Genomic DNA, 17,169 nt, shown 5'->3' with positions numbered 1-17,169 from the left:
GCATACAAAATGTGCTACATTAGGAGAATCTGCTTGCAAAAAAATGTGCATAACGGGAGATGTACACAATAAAATGCTGATGAATTTCCACAAGGATTTTAAAAATAAATAAATCACAAACTGATGCAGCAATGTGCTGAGCTGAACTTAAAAATCAAGAAACTGAAACAAGATTTACCCATCCTTACTCAAGACCAAGTCTATGCTGAAACTGGAGAATTAAAAATATGCCTCTGGTTTTTAGAGGATGACTAAAAGGTAAGTGATTTCCTAAGGGGCTATGGTTTTCCCACTCTACCCTGATAGAAAATAAAGGAGAAAAATAATTCCATGTTTGCAGAAGGGTTGTTAGAAAATAAATGAATGGTGCAGACGGAAATCAATTAATATGCATTACATGAAAGAACTATGCATTGTTCAGGAAATATGTGAATACCCCATCCAATACTACATTTAACACAATTCTGGAGACTGGAGTGCTGGGATTTCAAATTCTTTTTTAAGGGAAATTGTAGTTTTATTTTGCAACACCAACACCGTGAGAAGGGTGATCAGATGCAGCAGATAAGAGGGATCATGTATCTTTAACAGACCTGTGCACAGAAGAGGAAATTCTCAGGAGTGTAACATCCCTCAGCACCTTGGTGTTGTTTCACGACAAGTTTTACCTGCCACAACTCCTCCTTCTGCACAGTTTTTAAATGTACAGTTCTGTCCTCTAGCCACCCAATATCTCTGGACATGAACAGGCAGAAAGAATGTGTGGGCAGCTTAATATTTAATCTAGTTCTACCCCACATAAAATGGTGTTTACAAAACCCTAATAAACTAAAGGCAATTGATATGTGACTCTGGAGTCTGTGATCTTAGGAAAGGCTGAAAATAAATAAAATCAAGGATTTATCCAGGCTCAAACTATGGATCATAAATGATTGTACTTACTTAGAATTTTTATTTATTTAGATGTAACTAAATTTTATTTAGATGGGCTTAATTGCAAAGAAGCGTGTCGGCAATGGCATTCTGTTACATCATGCACTGCTTCTCTCCACCAACATTGATTTAGAAATAAAAACAAATGGTTAAAATATATCTACCAAAACAAAGGTACACAAAGAAATTACCTTATGTCTTCCATTGCATCAGCAGAGAGGTTTGCTAGGTGTTGTAAACAAGCTTTCTTCCTGGGCAGAGGGTACAGGACGTGATATAAAATCAATGGGCATTCCAGCTTCCTTCTCGGTGGTTCACAATTCTGCTCCTCTTACAGTTATGCAGATAGAAGATTCTAGCCAGAAATAAGAGCTGTGTTCTGCAGCTACGAACAGCAGTGCAGGCACAATGATGTATTGGAGAAACCTATGTTGTTACCAGGCTCTCTCAATCTCAGGCAGATAAGTGGATGGCTAAAGTTATCTGCTTCGTATTGGAAACTGCTTCTCAGCAACAGCCATTATAGTAATAATGAACCATAAACTAGCATTATGGCATAAGATAAAGCATTTGGTAAGGCATTGGAAAAGGCACTAGATTTATAAAGGTGGGGGATGGGACAGAGACAATGCAGGTCATACTACAAGTTAATAGAATTTTCAGAGACCATTTAATACTCAGTACCCGGGTAGCCTGGTCATTTCCACAGCATCTTCTCAATGAGCTTCTGAGGACCATTAGAAGGGGGGGAAACAATGAGGGAACAAAAAGAACTCTGCAAGTCTCTTACTCTGTCACACAATACCACCACATCATAAAGCCTTCAGTTTCTAAAAGCAACAGAATGATATATATCATCAACACAATTTTAAAAGTCCATATGGCTTAAAGGGCCAGTTCTATTTGAATAAACAGTGAATGCAACTTAGGAAGTTTCCTTGAGTCAAAAAAATCTGTTACTTGACTGTTTGGACTAATCGATACATGTCAGTCTACCTTTGTGGTAGATAATGAGAACAAGAAAAAGGTGAAGACTTCAGCTACATCTCAGGTTGCCTACAAAGGGGATCATGATAACATGCAACCTGAGGAAACAGCAGTGAATTTAGTTTCCTCTCTCTCTGTTTCCAGAGTGGTAGTCATGCTGACATCAAACATACCGTACCTACTTTATAAGATGGAGCAGACAGCCCACACCAGAGAATCATACGTGTATTTCTAACGTGTGTATGCTTTTAACACAGTGAGTGCAAAATATATACAGACTGGTCATAGATGCCAGTCATTGGGAACAAAATGTACATTGAAACAAGAAAAAGCTAGTGCTTATTCAGCTTTAGACATGTGTTTTCTACACATTGGCCAAATGAATGCACATTAGATTCTAAAACATTTATGGTAACTTTTATTAAATGGAGTACCACTCACGCACATCATACAAAGTTCTGCCTTGTGGTCCAAGAGTCAGTTGACCCAATATGGTAACCTGACAAAGCAAGTTACATTAGGCTTAACACACCTGTTAGCAAACGCTTTGTGCCATTAACATCTGCATAGCAGGCAGAGGTCAACAGGTGGGTTTTCCACCAGCTTGGCAATGTAGTGATGGAAGAAGGCATAGTACTGGTGTCGACTCATCCTGCAGCTGTTAAACAGAGAATCCCTGCTTATTAAAAAGATTATCAGTGCTGTTGGGGATGTGAAATATTGCTGCAGATCATGGTCATGTGTCTCCTTGAGTAGAAATGGTTTCTACATCATTTGAACAAATTCAAAACCTTTTATACTATTTGCTAAACCTGAAATTCATAACCGACATTGCAGCATTCTTCTTTCAGGGTCATCAGTTTAGTAAGTGCAGAAAGTGCTTTTTAAAAGCAATGACAGGATAGGAGAGAGAGTAAACAAAAAAATAGTAATACTATGTTTGTACAGCTATTCTTTTTATCTCTCCTGAAGAATTTCATGATTCATGAGGGGTTTTTTTGTTTTTTTAAAAAAAAATCACTCCCCGAGGACTGAAGAAAAAATAAATAAATAAAAAATAAATAAAAGAAACATGATCATTTTGGTGGGCAGCAATTTGGAAGCTTCTTCTCATTAAGACAGCATGAAAAAGGAACCAGGCAAAGGCAAAAGATGGACTGGCAAACTGTAGCAGCTATCAAATACCAATCATAAAGGACAAGGCTTAGAATTAAGCGATTTTATACGCTGTTGAAAGAATATAAGAAGCTTCCTTGTACTGAGTTAGACGGTTGGTCCATCAGGGTTCTCCATGTGATGGGCAGTGGCTTCCCAATATATCAAGCAGGGAATCCCAGGGATTGAACCTACGATCTTCTGCATGCAAAGCAGATGCTCTACCACTGAGCCATGCCGCTGCCATTACTCCCAATATGGCTGTAATTATGGCAGGCCTCCGTTATTCCTGCTGCCTCTGAGCCCTGGAAAGTCTGTTTGTTTTTAATTCTTCATGCATGCACAAACATAACCGGCTCCACTACCCCACAGCTTTAGTTGACATACAGTAGTCATATATATACACACACACGGGACAGTGCAGCAAGAGTCTCATATATCTTCACCACCTTATTTAGAGAAAGGTGAGCACCAAGGTAACAAGTGGCTTCTCCACTCTCAACGAGGATTGACAGCCCTCTGCTGACAGAACACCATAATCTGCTTCAAAGGTAAACTGGAGCAAAATAGTATCTCAACAGATCTCGTCCTTCGGGGTACTGCGTTTTATGTTGTTGCATTCCAACAATATCTGCTATTAAGCACATTTATTGCTCCTGAGGATTTTATAGCACTTTTATCCACATATGTGGGTAGCGTGGAGATGATTGTTAAATCATTGTAACTAATGCTTCTCATTTCAGTTCTAGTTTGACTATTGTTATTGGTTATCAGTAGGAAGAGTTGTTGTTTAGTTGTTTAGTCGTGTCCGACTCTTCGTGACCCCATGGACCAGAGCACGCCAGGCACTCCTGTCTTCCACTGCCTCCCGCAGTTTGTTCAGACTCGTGTTGGTGGCTTTGAGAACACTGTCCAACCATCTCGTCCTCTGTCGTCCCCTTCTCCTTGTGCCCTCAATATTTCCCAACATCAGGGTCTTTTCCACGGAGTCTTCTCTTCTCATGAGGTGGCCAAAGTATTGGAGCCTCAGGCTCTGTCCTTCCAGTGAACACTCGGGGCTGATTTCCTTAAGAATGGATAGGTTTGATCTTCTTGCAGTCCGTGGGACTCTCAATAGTCTCCTCCAGCACCATAATTCAAAAGCATCAATTATTCGGCGATCAGCCTTCTTTATGGTCCAGCTCTTACTTCCATACATCACCAATGGGAAAACCATAGCTTTAACTATACGGACCTTTGTCGGCAAGTTGATGTCTCTGCTTTTTAAGATGCTGTCTAGGTTTGTCATGGGGTAGGTAGCAAGATATAAAAGCCTGAGGGATGTGCTTTCCTTTTTCTTAGGCATCCACTCTCCATCCATCCACTGACAGGGACTAGACACTTTAATTTTACACTTTAGGTATAAAGAAGGTCTCCAGCCAGTGGCATATCTAGGTAATATGGTGCAACACCAACATTTGACACTCTCCGTCTAGTTTTCGCAAGGCCAGCTTAAGCCATCTTTCAAAAGGAGGCAAGAGGCTTTGGGAGGGCCCTAAAGCCCTCCTATCTCCTTCCCAAAGCTTGGCAAGTGCTTGCCTAGCTTTGAGAAGCAGACAAGAAGACTCTAGGACCCTGTCTGAGCCCTCACACCTCTTTTTTTAAATATACCAGTACAGTGGTACCTCGGGTTACGAACTTAGTTCGTTCTGGAGGTCTGTTCTTAACCTGGAACTGTTATTAACTTGAAGCACCACTTTAGCTAATGGGGCCTCCTGCTGCCGCGCCGCCGCCGCCGTGTGATTTCTGTTCTCATCCTGAAGCAAAGTTCTTAACCTGAAGCAAAGTTCTTAACCCAAGAACCTGCTGCCCAGGACTCTTCCTGCTGTGAGTGCCCACAGGCCCTGTCCCTGCCTCCTTCCACCTGGTCTAGGGCGGGGCCTGGAAGGCCTCATAAAGGACTGCTGCCGCTGCTCTGCTGCTGGTGCTGCCCAGGGGAACTTGAAACAGCACAGAGTTCTTTTTAAAATGCTTTTTAAAGAATTTTTTATGTTTTTATCTTTTTTGGGGTGGTAGGTGGGAGGGATTTTTAGTTGGGTGTGGGAATCTGTTAAATTTTAGTGTATTTGTAATTTTTATTGTTTTTGGTTTTATTGTTTTATTGTCTTTTTTGTGTTCTTCTTTTGTTGAGTTCTTTGCTGTTTTTTACAGAGGTTTTATTTTGTTTTTAAGGGGAGGGGTCAGGGCTGCCCGGGAGGGGGTCCCAGCAAGCAAAATGGCTGGGGCAGATTCCACAGGGGGGTGTGCACTGGAACAACCGATCTCAGTGGTCACGGGTAGGAGGAGGAGTTACGCTAAGACCAGACCATGTCATTACCGAGGAGGCAGACTTAGTCGTTGTCTGAGGACTATCCCTGCCTCCAGGTCTGGTCCTGACCGGACGGATATTGGAATAGGCAAGGGATACCCACATGACCTGAAGGTGCTGCTGTGCAATGCCAGGTCGATGATGAATAAGACCACCGCCATTCACGACCTGATTGTGGATGGAGGATTTGACCTGGCATGTGTGACAGAGACCTGGTTGGAGGAAGCCGATGGGCCCGTTCTTGGCGCTGCTTGCCCACCAGGTTTCTCTTATGCACAGCAACCCAGGCCATCTGGGCGGGGAGGGGGGGTTGCAGTGATTTTTAGGAAGTCATTAGTTTGCACCAGGCGTCCTATTGGGAAGACCCAGTTCTCTGAGTGCATGTTCTGGAAGTTGGGCAATAGAGGCAGTACAGGATTCCTTTTGGTGTACCGACCTCCCCGCTGCACCAAGGATTCCCTGCCCGAGCTGCTTCAGGTCGTGTCGGATGTGCTCCTGGAGACACCTAGCTTGGTTGTCTTAGGGGATTTTAACATCCATGCCGACACGACCTTACAAGGAGCCGCTCGGGACTTCGTGGAAAGCATGGCCACCATGGGGCTGTCCCTGAATAAGTCTGGCCCAACTCATAGCCGCAGACATGCCTTGGACTTGGTGTTTACCTCTATGGATGTTGGTGATCTGACATTAAGTAAAAGCGAAACAAAAGAAGTGCCATGGTCAGATCACTTTCTGGTGCAACTGGACTTCTCCGCAACCCTTCCCCTCTGCAGGGAGGTGGGACCGATTCGGATGGTCCGCCCCCGCTACTTAATGGATCCAATTGGCTTCCAAAGAGTGGTAGGGGATGTTTTATCCCATGTCGATGGCCTTTCAGCTGATTCCCTGGTGGCCCGCTGGAATGCGGAGTTAACCAGCGCTATTGACTGTCTGGCTCCGAAGCGCCCTCTCAGATTGCATGGAGCCCGGACAGCCCCGTGGTTTTCCCCGGCGCTGAGGGCAATGAAACAGTCGTTGAGACGGCTAGAGCGCCGGTGGCGGAAAACTCATTTTGAATCAGACCGGACACGGGCTAGAGCTCAACTTCGAGCCTACCAAGTGGCAATGGCGACGGCGAAGAGGACCTTCTTCACCGTCTCCATCGCATCTGCAGAAAACAGCAGCAGGAGACTCTTCCAGGTGGTTCGCAATTTAGCGGAACCACCTGCTCCATCCGGGCCCAGTAAGGGCCACATGATCTCCTGCAATGATTTTGCAAAGTTTTTTGCAGATAAAGTCGCTCAGATTCGGGAAGAGGTAGACTCCACCGTGGGAGCAGGGCCGGGGCGGGGGAGTGCTAGAGTCCTGTCTAGTCAAGTTTTGTGGGATCAATTTCAATCTGTTACCTCCGAGGATGTGGACAGGCTGCTTAGACAAATGAAACCAACCACCTGTCTCCTTGATCCTTGCCCATCCTGGCTTATAAAAGCTAGCCAGGAAGGGCTGGGCGATGGGCTTCGCGGGTTGGTAAATGCTTCTCTCCATGAGGGAGCCTTCCCAGACCCGCTGAAAGAGGCGGTTATTAAACCGCTTCTTAAAAAACCATCTTTAGATCCGGCCAATATGGCCAACTATCGCCCAGTCTCAAATCTTCCATTCTTGGGCAAGGTGATTGAGCGAGTGGTTGCGGAACAACTCCAGGCACGCCTGGAAGAAGCGGACCATTTGGATCCCTTCCAGTCAGGATTCAGGCCTCATCATGGGACTGAAACTGCCTTGGTCGCACTGGTCGATGATCTCCGGCGGGCTAGGGACAAAGGTAAGAGCTGTTTCCTTGTTCTGCTGGATCTCTCAGCGGCTTTTGACACCATCGACCATAACATCCTTCTGGACCGTCTAGAGGGCTTGAGAGCTGGGGGCACTGTCATGCAGTGGTTCCGCTCCTTCCTCCTGGGCCGTGTTCAGAAAGTGGTGGTGGGGGATGAGTGCTCCCCCATGCTTTTTAACATCTATATGCAGCCGCTGGGAGAGATCATCAGGGGGTTTGGGCTGGGTGTCCATCAGTATGCTGATGATACCCAGCTCTACCTCTCTTTTAAATCAGAACCAGTGAAGGCGGTGAAGGTCCTGTGTGAGTGCTTGGAGGCGGTTGGAGGATGGATGGCGGCTAACAGATTGAGATTGAATCCTGACAAGACAGAAGTACTGTTTGTGGGGGACAGGAGGCGGGCGGGTGTGGAGGACTCCCTGGTCCTGAATGGGGTAACTGTGCCCCTGAAAGACCAGGTGCGCAGCCTGGGAGTCATTTTAGACTCACAGCTGTCCATGGAGGCACAGGTCAACTCCGTGTCCAGGGCAGCTGTTTATCAGCTCCATCTGGTACGCAGGCTGAGTCCCTACCTGCCCACTGACTGTCTCTCCAGAGTGGTGGATGCTCTAGTTATCTCTTGCTTGGACTACTGCAATGCGCTCTACGTGGGGCTACCTTTGAAGGTGACCCGGAAACTACAACTAATCCAGAATGCGGCAGCTAGACTGGTGACTGGGAGCGGCCGCCGAGATCACATAACACCGGTCCTAAAAGACCTACATTGGCTCCCAGTACGTTTCCGAGCACAATTCAAAGTGTTGGTGTTGACCTTTAAAGCCCTAAACGGCCTCGGTCCGGTATACCTGAAGGAGCGTCTCCACCCCCATCGTTCTGCCCGGACACTGAGGTCCAGCTCCGAGGGCCTTCTGGCGGTTCCCTCATTACGAGAAGCCAAGTTACAGGGAACCAGGCAGAGGGCCTTCTCGGTAGTGGCACCCACCCTGTGGAATGCCCTCCCACTAGAGGTCAAAGAGAACAATTACCAGACCTTTAGAAGGCATCTCAAGGCAGCCCTGTTTAGGGAAGCTTTTAATGTTTGATGGATTTCTGTATTTTAGAATTTCTGTTTTTTTGGAAGCCGCCCAGAGTGGCTGGGGGAACCCGGCCAGATGGGCGGGGTATAAATAATAAATTATTATTATTATTATTATTATTATTATTATTATTATTATTATTTCTGGGTTAGCGGAGTCTGTAACCTGAAACGTCTGTAACCTGAAGAGTAAGGTAAAGGTAAAGGGACCCCTGACCATTAGGTCCAGTCGTGACCGACTCTGGGGTTGCGCGCTCATCTCGCATTATTGGCCGAGGGAGCCGGCGTATAGCTTCCAGGTCATGTGGCCAGCATGACAAAGCTGCTTCTGGCAAACCAGAGCAGCACATGGAAACGCCGTTTACCTTCCCGCTGTAGCGGTTCCTATTTATCTACTTGCATTTTAACGTGCTTTCGAACTGCTAGGTTGGCAGGAGCTGGGACCAAGCAACGGGAGCTCACCCCGTCCCAGGGATTTGAACTGCCGACCTTCTGATCAGCAAGCCCTAGACTCTGTGGTTTAACCACAGCACCACCTGGGTCCCAACCTGAAGAGTAATTAGACGGAAATCTAGTCTGAATACTGTAGGGTCTGTTGGGGTACATTCACCACTGCCCTTTATATTTTATTCCAGATCAGAATCATATATTTTTTTATTTTTTGCAAATTTATTATAACGTTAGTACATATACTGTGTGCAAGTTATGTGGTAGCACTGGGTTCAATATTATAAAGTTCTAAGGGGATTAAGAGTGACGGACCCCCAATTCATGATGTTTGTTTTATTCTAGTCAAGTAGTTTTAAACAGATGTGGCAGAGGTATTATAAATATACATACACCTACATCTCTCTTCTTCTTCACTTAGTCCATATCAGTAGGCCTTTTCATGAATGTATAACTGGGAATAAAAGCATGTGGTATTTCAGGAGCAGGCAATCTAAACTATACCTGTATCCCAGGTTTTCCAATATGGGTCAAACAGAAAGATTATTCCTTCTGTGAAGCAGCTGAGATGATATTCTCCATTCCACTAGATCAGAGTTTTCCAAACTACGTATTGCATGTGTTAGTGTGTCGCATGAACGCTCCCCGCGCCCCTCCCAGGGCTGGAAATGTTAAACTTCCGGTTTGCTAGTAAAACTGAATTACTGTGTCGCAAAATGATACAAGTCTAAAAAGTGTCACCAGCATGAAAAGTTTTGAAAGCTCTGCACTAGATGGCAAAGCCCCTTCAGAGTCAGTAGGGCAGCCCCACTTCCTAATGGTTAGTACCGGTAGCTTATAAAAGATTCAGGATCCTTTCTTGCTCAGAAGATCCTGCACCTTTAAGACCTGAAAGTTAGTGCAGAATTCAACAGTGCCAATACCTCAAGAACCTCTTCTCATATGAGTTGACCTGGACCCTGCAATCATCTTCTGGGGCTTCTTCATGTGCCCACTCCACAAGGGGTATGGAGGGTGGCAAGGCAAGAAAGGCCTTTTCTGCAGTGGCTCCGTTTGTGGAAAGCTTTCCCCAGGGACGCTTGTCTGGTGTCTTCATTACATATCTTTAGGCGCCAGGTGAAAAACATTCCTTTTCAACCAAGCCTTTGGCTGATTAAACATTCTATGCTATTTTAAAGGTGTTATGGGGGCAGTTAATGGTTTTGTTTTGTATTTTGTGTTCTCATTTTGTATTATGTAAAGGCCCACCCTCTGATCTTCATATTAAGCTTACTGTATATAGATTGCATTGCATTGATACACACCCTTTTCTTCTTTTTCCAAATTGTGAAATGCAAGGAGTGGCTAATTTGCTAAATGACTCCAAAACCAAACTTGTGTTGAATATGCTGCAATGAGGAAGGAAAGTGCAATTAGTTTTGTTTTTGACTCAAGCCAGAACTACCGAAGACAAGATGAAGGCTGCAGCCCTAATCCCGTTTACCTGGGAGTAAGACCCATTAATTTCCAGGGGACTTACTTCCGAGTAGACCCGGTTAGGCTTGCTCTGCTAAATAATATTACTATTCGGATACCGATACCGGTAGACCTGCACGACCGTGGCGGCTTTTTCTTTTTTTAATCTAACCCCAATTATCACAGCAATCATCCCTGGGACCGTGAGCAACAATCGTAATTCTTTCCTTGATTTATGTTGGCAGCGGAGTAAGGAAAAGAAACAAACATTTCATACGTGGAAGTAACTTAAGGCAAACCCTGTTTTTTTCCCTTCTCTGCATTGCCGCGGAAACGCAGCCCCTCCTCCTCCTCCCGGCGCGTCTCCGCTTGCACTGGGCGAAGCCAACGACAGAGCAGGAAACGGCCGACACCGCGAAGAAGGAGATTGGCGGGAAAGGGAGCCGTCGTGACGGTTCCATAGTGTAGTGGTTATCACGTCTGCTTTACACGCAGAAGGTCCTGGGTTCGAGCCCCAGTGGAACCACTAAGTTGTTTTTTCTTTCTCTCTCATAATTACAGTATTTGCATTCAAAAAAGGTAAATGGATTGCTCAACTGAGCGGAACTCAGGGAGCCTCTGTCCCGCCTTCTCCTTAATCTGAATCGCCCCGGGAGAATGCACCCAAGCGTAGGCTGCGCTTACCGGTATTAAGAATGGCGCGGGGGAGGCACTCTGTACGCGCTCAGGGGCACCCTCGATCAACACCACTTCTTCTTCAGCCACGGCCCGTGACGTTCAACAAAGGCTGGTTAGGGGGCCCAAACGCTCAATCGCAGTAAGATTCTTCCTTACGCCTCCAGCAACCATAAGGAGGGGCCGCGTTTATCATTGCAGACTCCCACCCGTCCCAGGTGCCATCGAAAGGGCTGGCGGAGGGGGAAGAACTAAGAGCATACGTGGGAGGGAAGAGAAGCAGCTTCTACACTGGACGGCGACGCCCCTCGATCTTCCCCCCACGGGTGGACACGCAACTGCATTGCAGTTGTAACGTGTGGAAACGCAAACACGCTTCATGATGCTACTACTCTTTCCTCCTGATTTCCTAATCCCACCGGCAGCCATGTAGGCTGCGGGAGCACTGCGCTCACATTACACCCATGCAAAGTGGGGTTAGGAAAATAGCATGTAGAGAGAGACTGATGAGTTGGCTGCAGGCAAAAGCTGGCGCACGCCGCGATCCCTGGCCTTCCCCCGGGCCGCGCGTTCCTCTGGGTTGCCAAGGGAATCGCACCCCTAAAAGGAACTAGCTGGAGGCGGCCGAAAGCAGCGCAGTTCTGCTCGCGCCTGCGATCATTGCATTGCATGGCTGCTGCTGCCGCCGCTGCCGCCGCCGCCCACGCTTCGGCTCTGCGGCAGAAATGCAGAGCAGCCTCGACAAAGATGCGGGGGAGGCGAGGAAGCTCGCAGGAGGCGCGTCCCACGCGGATGCGCCAAGGAGAAGCTGCTCTGGGTGTTCCCTGTTTCATAAGATCACGTATTCCTGGGAAGAAGAGGGAGGGGGGAGGGGGAGGGGGCGGACAGGTTGATTGAAAACTATAGTGCTGCACCAGGCTCTGCATTTTAAAATCAGTGAGGCTGCTGCAGCCCTAAACACGCTTTTATAAAGGGACCAAGGCCCTTTCCTCATGCTTTTGAGGAAACACACAACACGCGTTCGCTCAGCGTCCCTTCACATGACATCACTGCCCTTTGCTCTCTGGATTTTTTTTAGATTTGTATTTTTCTCACTGTATGGTAGCTTCAAGTGTTCTTCTTTAAAGAACAGCACTCTGCTAGAACTGAAGGTGGCAAGACTGTGTTTCTCTAATTCTTTAGGGATTCTTTGTGAATGGGCCTGAAGGAAGAAATTTTCCTAAATCAGGTTAGCTCAGTCGTGTGCCTGTGTTTATATTTACGCAACGCTCCAGTGCCGCAAAATGCAGTTGTGATCTGTTTTCATGATGATACAGAGGTTTAAAAATAGATTGGAGTAAGGAGGCTGGATTGCAGGGAGGGTCAAGCTGTGTGGCATGGATGGAGGGATCATTTTTCATCTGGGACTGTTTTGTGACAAAATGGCACATTGTGGTCATATGTGATCATACTATATATGCTGAAAAGAACGACAGGCAAGTCTACACAGTTGCTACTGAATTAAGAACCGTACTGAAGTAAGACAGGTATCTCTGCCTTTGGAATGAAGAACAATTATACAAGGATCACAACCAAAATGCAAAATAATCTTTAATCAAAATTATTTAAAAAATAATAATAATCCAGACAACCCTACCCATGGCTGATCTGAATTTGTAGATACGAGACTTTTTTTTTTAATAATTATTTATTAGATTTTCCAAATAAACACATTTAAGACATTATACAAAACAAACAAACAAACAAACATTCAAAATACATACATCACTCTTTTAACCAATCTTATTATTCTTAACCAAAAACATGCTCCGCCGAGCTTGACTTCCCTCCCTCCCCTCAAAAGGTTTTCTAATCAATTCTTATCTCGCAGTTCCTTTGTATCTAATCTTAGAATCAATTCGTAGGATTTATTTCACGCCTGCAAGTGTCTTCAAACCCTTACAGTTCATTTCCATATAATCCACAAATTTACTCCAATCCCTTAGAAACCTTGTCTCCCTCTGGTTTCGAATCCTGCTAGTCAGTCTCGCTAGTTCTACATATTCAATCATCTTTGTCTGCCAGTCTCCAATTGTCGGTAAGTCCTGGGTCTTCCATTTTTGGGCTAATAGTGTCCTCGCCGCGGTTGTCGCATACAAAAAAAGGGTACTGTCCTCCCTAGTTATCTCTTGGCCTATCAGTCCTAACAGAAAGGCCTCTGGTCTTTTCGGAAAGGTATACTTAAATATCTTTTTCAGTTCATTATATATCATTTCCCAATATCCTTTAACCTTTTCACATTTCCACCACATATGATAAAAGTCCCCTTCCTTTTCATTGCATTTCCAGCACATTCTGTTACTCATTCTATACATTTTTGCTAATTTCACTGGAGTTAAATGCCATCTATACATCATCTTCCAAACATTCTCTTTCAAAGCAGTACATGCTGTAAATTTTATTGTTTGGTTCCATAATTTCAACCACGCATCATATTCAATATTATGCCCAAAATCCTTAGCCCATTTTATCATTACCTCTTTCGTCAACTCATCTTTAGTATACCACTCTACCAGCAAGTTGTACATTTTGGACAACAATTTTGTTCTGCCCCCTAGCAACTCTGTTTGAAATTTGGACCTTCTCTCCTCAAAACCAATTTTTTTATCTTTCACAAATACATCATTAATTTGATGGTATTGCAACCAACTCGTCAAGTATACTTTAACCTCTTCATACGGTTTCAATTTCCAACCTTGTTCCGATTGTCTTAAAAAATTTTCATATGTTGGTCTCTCACCTTCCATATTCACTTTTTTCACTATGATCACTTCCATTGGTGAGATCCACCATGGCGTCTTAGTCTCTAACAAGGCTTTATTTCTTTCCCATACTTCGAATAGCGATCTTCTTATCACATGATTCGTAAATCCTTTATGGGGTTTTTTCTTATCATACCATAGATATGAATGCCAACCTGCTCTGTTGTCGAATCCCTCCAAATCCAACAAGTCCGTATTTTCCAATGTTATCCATTCTTTTATCCAACAGAGACATGACGCTTCAAAGTATAGTTTCAAGTCTGGCATGGAGAATCCGCCTCTTTCTGTCTTGTCTACCAATATTTTATATTTTATTCTTGGTTTCTTCCCCTGCCAAACAAATCTTTGTAAATCCTTTTGCCAGAATTTGTAGATACGAGACTTGGCAAACTTAAGCAAAGTGGAAATGTATGTACTTATTACTGTGTACAGTATATAAATTTAATAAATGATAATACTTATTTCTGTGTATTACATTTATAACTTTCCTTCTCCAAGTTGCTCTGAGTAGTCTACATGGTGCCTCCTCCTCCTGCAACCTTCTTAGGCAGCATGGGGCCGTTGACACAACCAATCCAGTGTCTTAACACAGGCACCCCAAACTGTGGCCCTCCAGATGTTTTGGCCTACAACTCTCATGATCCCAGCGGTCAGGGATGATGGGAATTGTAGTCTGAAACATCTGGAGGACCGAAGTTTGGGGGTGCCTGATCTAACACTTATCACTCAGCTCCACAGTAAGGCTGCTGCTGCTGCTGTTGTGACAGCTAAGGTGTCCAACTCAACGTTTAACCCAGAGTTACAGGATCGGTTCCTGTTAATGCAGTCTGTCAATGTGAACAGGGTAGTTCTGACCACCTGCTTGTTACCGCCTTCTCCATCATGGCTTATTAAAGCTAACCTGAGTACAAGGGAGGTCCATTCCCTTTTTGCCTCCTGGGGGGTGGGGGGTGGAGTGGGGGCATTATGTTCTAATCTGTAAAATATATTCTAAACTGCTTCCATTCAAATGGTATGTTATTTTATGTGGGTCCATTAAATTTCTTAAGCGGATGCATATTAATTTCAGCTGTTGTGTGTATCATCTCCAGAGCAGTGTGTGTTGGTTACGGAAAAACCTTAAAGTGCAAGGAAGATAAAAATCCCAGACCTTTCACATTATACCGGTACATATGTCAAGGACCTGTCAGACCCAGAAGATTTAACCATGTTTTGTGTGTTTTAATCCCCTAATTCCTGTTCCATCAGTATATATCCTTTTATATATTTTTTTTTAAAAAAAATGAATACCGCTTTGAGATTTTAAAAATATCAAGTGGTTGGTAACTGTTTCTAAAGAAATAAATGTTTTGTGATGCCTAGAAGAACCATTACCCTTGATGATTTCCTTCAAAGCTGATTGTAGCTTACTGTAGTGAATTAGTGTGTCTTGGGTAAACCCCCTAAGAGCTAAAAGAGGAAGATGCTTAACGAGACTAGGCTTAAGTTAATCTCAGCAGAGAAAGCTGTGCCACACAATAAGCAGCCATAGCTGAAAGGTGAAAGAAAATAAAGATGCATTTCAAGATAAGAAGTGTGGTTCTGTGTCTTCTTTTCTGGTATAAAGGTAAGCACCAATTGTGCCTGTTGGGCATTTAAATTGGTATAATTTGTGAAGATTTTGCTGTGAAGATTCTTGTTGAAATTCAAAAGGCGAATGTTATTTTCTAGATAAATGCAGACATTTGTAGTTACCCTGCACCAAAGGAAGGCTGCTGATCTTGTTTTATCAAATAGCTATGTGCAAATGCCAAACAGCCATTTTAAAAAGTTGCGGAATAAGATGGAAAGGCCAGAATGTTGCTGGAAGGGGTTATGATCCAAAGGACTTCACAGTGCATTTTTTACAAGTTTATTTTATTGGAATAGCTATACCCCATGCTATTTCACAAACTGAATTTTGAAACTCCTTTTGCCATGTGCCATGAGGGCTGTTGTTCCAAGAAAGTAAGCCTAACGTTCCTTGGGATCATGGAACGTGTTATACGGTTCTTTGGATCCTAGCCAAAGCCTAAGAAAAGGATTACTGTTATGATGATCTGCCAAACTGCAAAAATGATTTTTAGCTTATCATTAACCAAAGGTTGGCTGTGTGTCTCCTGTCAGCGACTATACTCTTTTCCATGCCATTTTCTAGATGAACCCCCCCCCCCAATCTCTCCACAGCCTGTTCGAAAATAATAGAATGAGCTGTAGATAGTGCGGTGATTAACAGCACAATCCTAAACATGTATATATACTCAGAAATGCCCCATTAAGTCCAATGGAATTTGTCCCTAGAGAAGTATCAGATTGCATTCTAAAATAGTCACTAACTTCAATATTTGCAGATGTGAAAATAAATGGATTTGGGGTCCTTCCTGACCTTATTTCACCTGCTTGTGCTGGGTAAAAGCAGTGTTGGCTCTTAGTACAGATGTTTATAGATCCTGGCTGCTGTCCTAAATGTACATAAGTTGGCATAGAATCATCTGCTTCATCTCTCCTGAGCCAGCACAAGTGCACTGAAGATCATAGTCCAGCCTTTGAATAGCTAGATGATAAAATCTCTGATTTTCTTAGAACGTTTAAACTAACTAAAGTGTTATTATGGTTAGATTAATTTTGTATGCACAAACATCTCTTGTATCCAGTCTCTGTGACTCTGAACATTGTATTCCTTCAAAGTATTTGGATGTGGAGTTGTTGTTTTTCCTGTGTTTTTACTCTGATACTTTCTCTGTGTTTGGGGCAAGCAGAAGGTAAATCTGGCTATGTTGGTAGGGTTTGTGGTAGATCAACAAGAGTTTCTGACTCTCTGAAGTTTAAATACTAGTGACAATTTAGTTGTTGGTTTTTTTTAAAAAAATTGGCTGCTTTGACAACAAAACACTCAGGTTTTGAAACTTTTGCGTGTGAAAGAAATGTGAGTTCAGTTCTGGTAATGAAAATGTTACTGGGCTGCACATATGCTCAGAGGCACCTTGGTCCAAAATTGTAAGTGAACAGAAGACTTCCTGCAGTCACAATTTTAAAAATAAAGTATATCTGCCCAGCTTGAAGTCTGCTCACCTCTGCTCTGTGCTGCTGTGATTTCAACATTACTGCATTCGGTTATCCACATTTCGACTTGTTTTGATGGATGCATCAATGACTATCGCGATTAAGTAACATACATTCATATATCAGACTATCATTTTTAGCTAAATTACCTATGGTGTCATATGCTTTTCTTAACATTCAAATCCAAAGATTCAACATTCTTTTAAAATTCCCAGCAGTTCCTTTATGTAAAGATAATCACTTTAACTCAGCATCCCAAGAGGTACTGCCAGGTCATTCACATAAGCTGGGAGCAATTATCTTGTTCTTTGTAGTAACCTGCTTATGAGTTCTTTTCCATTTGGCACGCAGCTCAGAGAAGAAACCATCTTCTGCTTTCCTCCTCAGATTAATTCTTTTCTGGTGT

At 43.9% G+C, this 17,169-nt stretch overlaps 1 protein-coding gene and 1 non-coding gene across 3 annotated transcripts in view; one reads left to right on the top strand and one right to left on the bottom strand.

Annotated features, from left to right (window-relative positions):
- Nucleotides 1-11,475, bottom strand: part of PPEF1 (protein phosphatase with EF-hand domain 1) — a 50,580-nt gene extending 39,105 nt beyond the window's left edge. The window contains exons 1-2 of one of the 2 annotated variants that reach the window (XM_060273513.1): nucleotides 10,891-11,475; nucleotides 1,125-1,184 (exon numbers count right to left, since the gene is read on the bottom strand). The gene's annotated coding sequence lies outside the window, so the exon portion shown is untranslated. Of the gene's footprint in view, nucleotides 1-1,124; nucleotides 4,098-10,890 lie in introns of those variants that run through there. The other variant, XM_060273514.1, reaches the window with a different exon arrangement.
- Nucleotides 10,660-10,732, top strand: TRNAV-UAC (transfer RNA valine (anticodon UAC)). The gene has a single exon. It is a non-coding gene; the product is annotated as a tRNA-Val (tRNA).
- Nucleotides 11,476-17,169: the final 5,694 nt, after the last annotated feature.

The sequence above is a fragment of the Zootoca vivipara genome, chromosome 4 (genome assembly GCF_963506605.1).
Source record: "Zootoca vivipara chromosome 4, rZooViv1.1, whole genome shotgun sequence".
Lineage (NCBI taxonomy): Eukaryota > Metazoa > Chordata > Lepidosauria > Squamata > Lacertidae > Zootoca > Zootoca vivipara.
The sequence above is the reverse complement of the archived record's forward strand: the minus strand, read 5'-3'. Positions and strand labels throughout refer to the sequence as shown.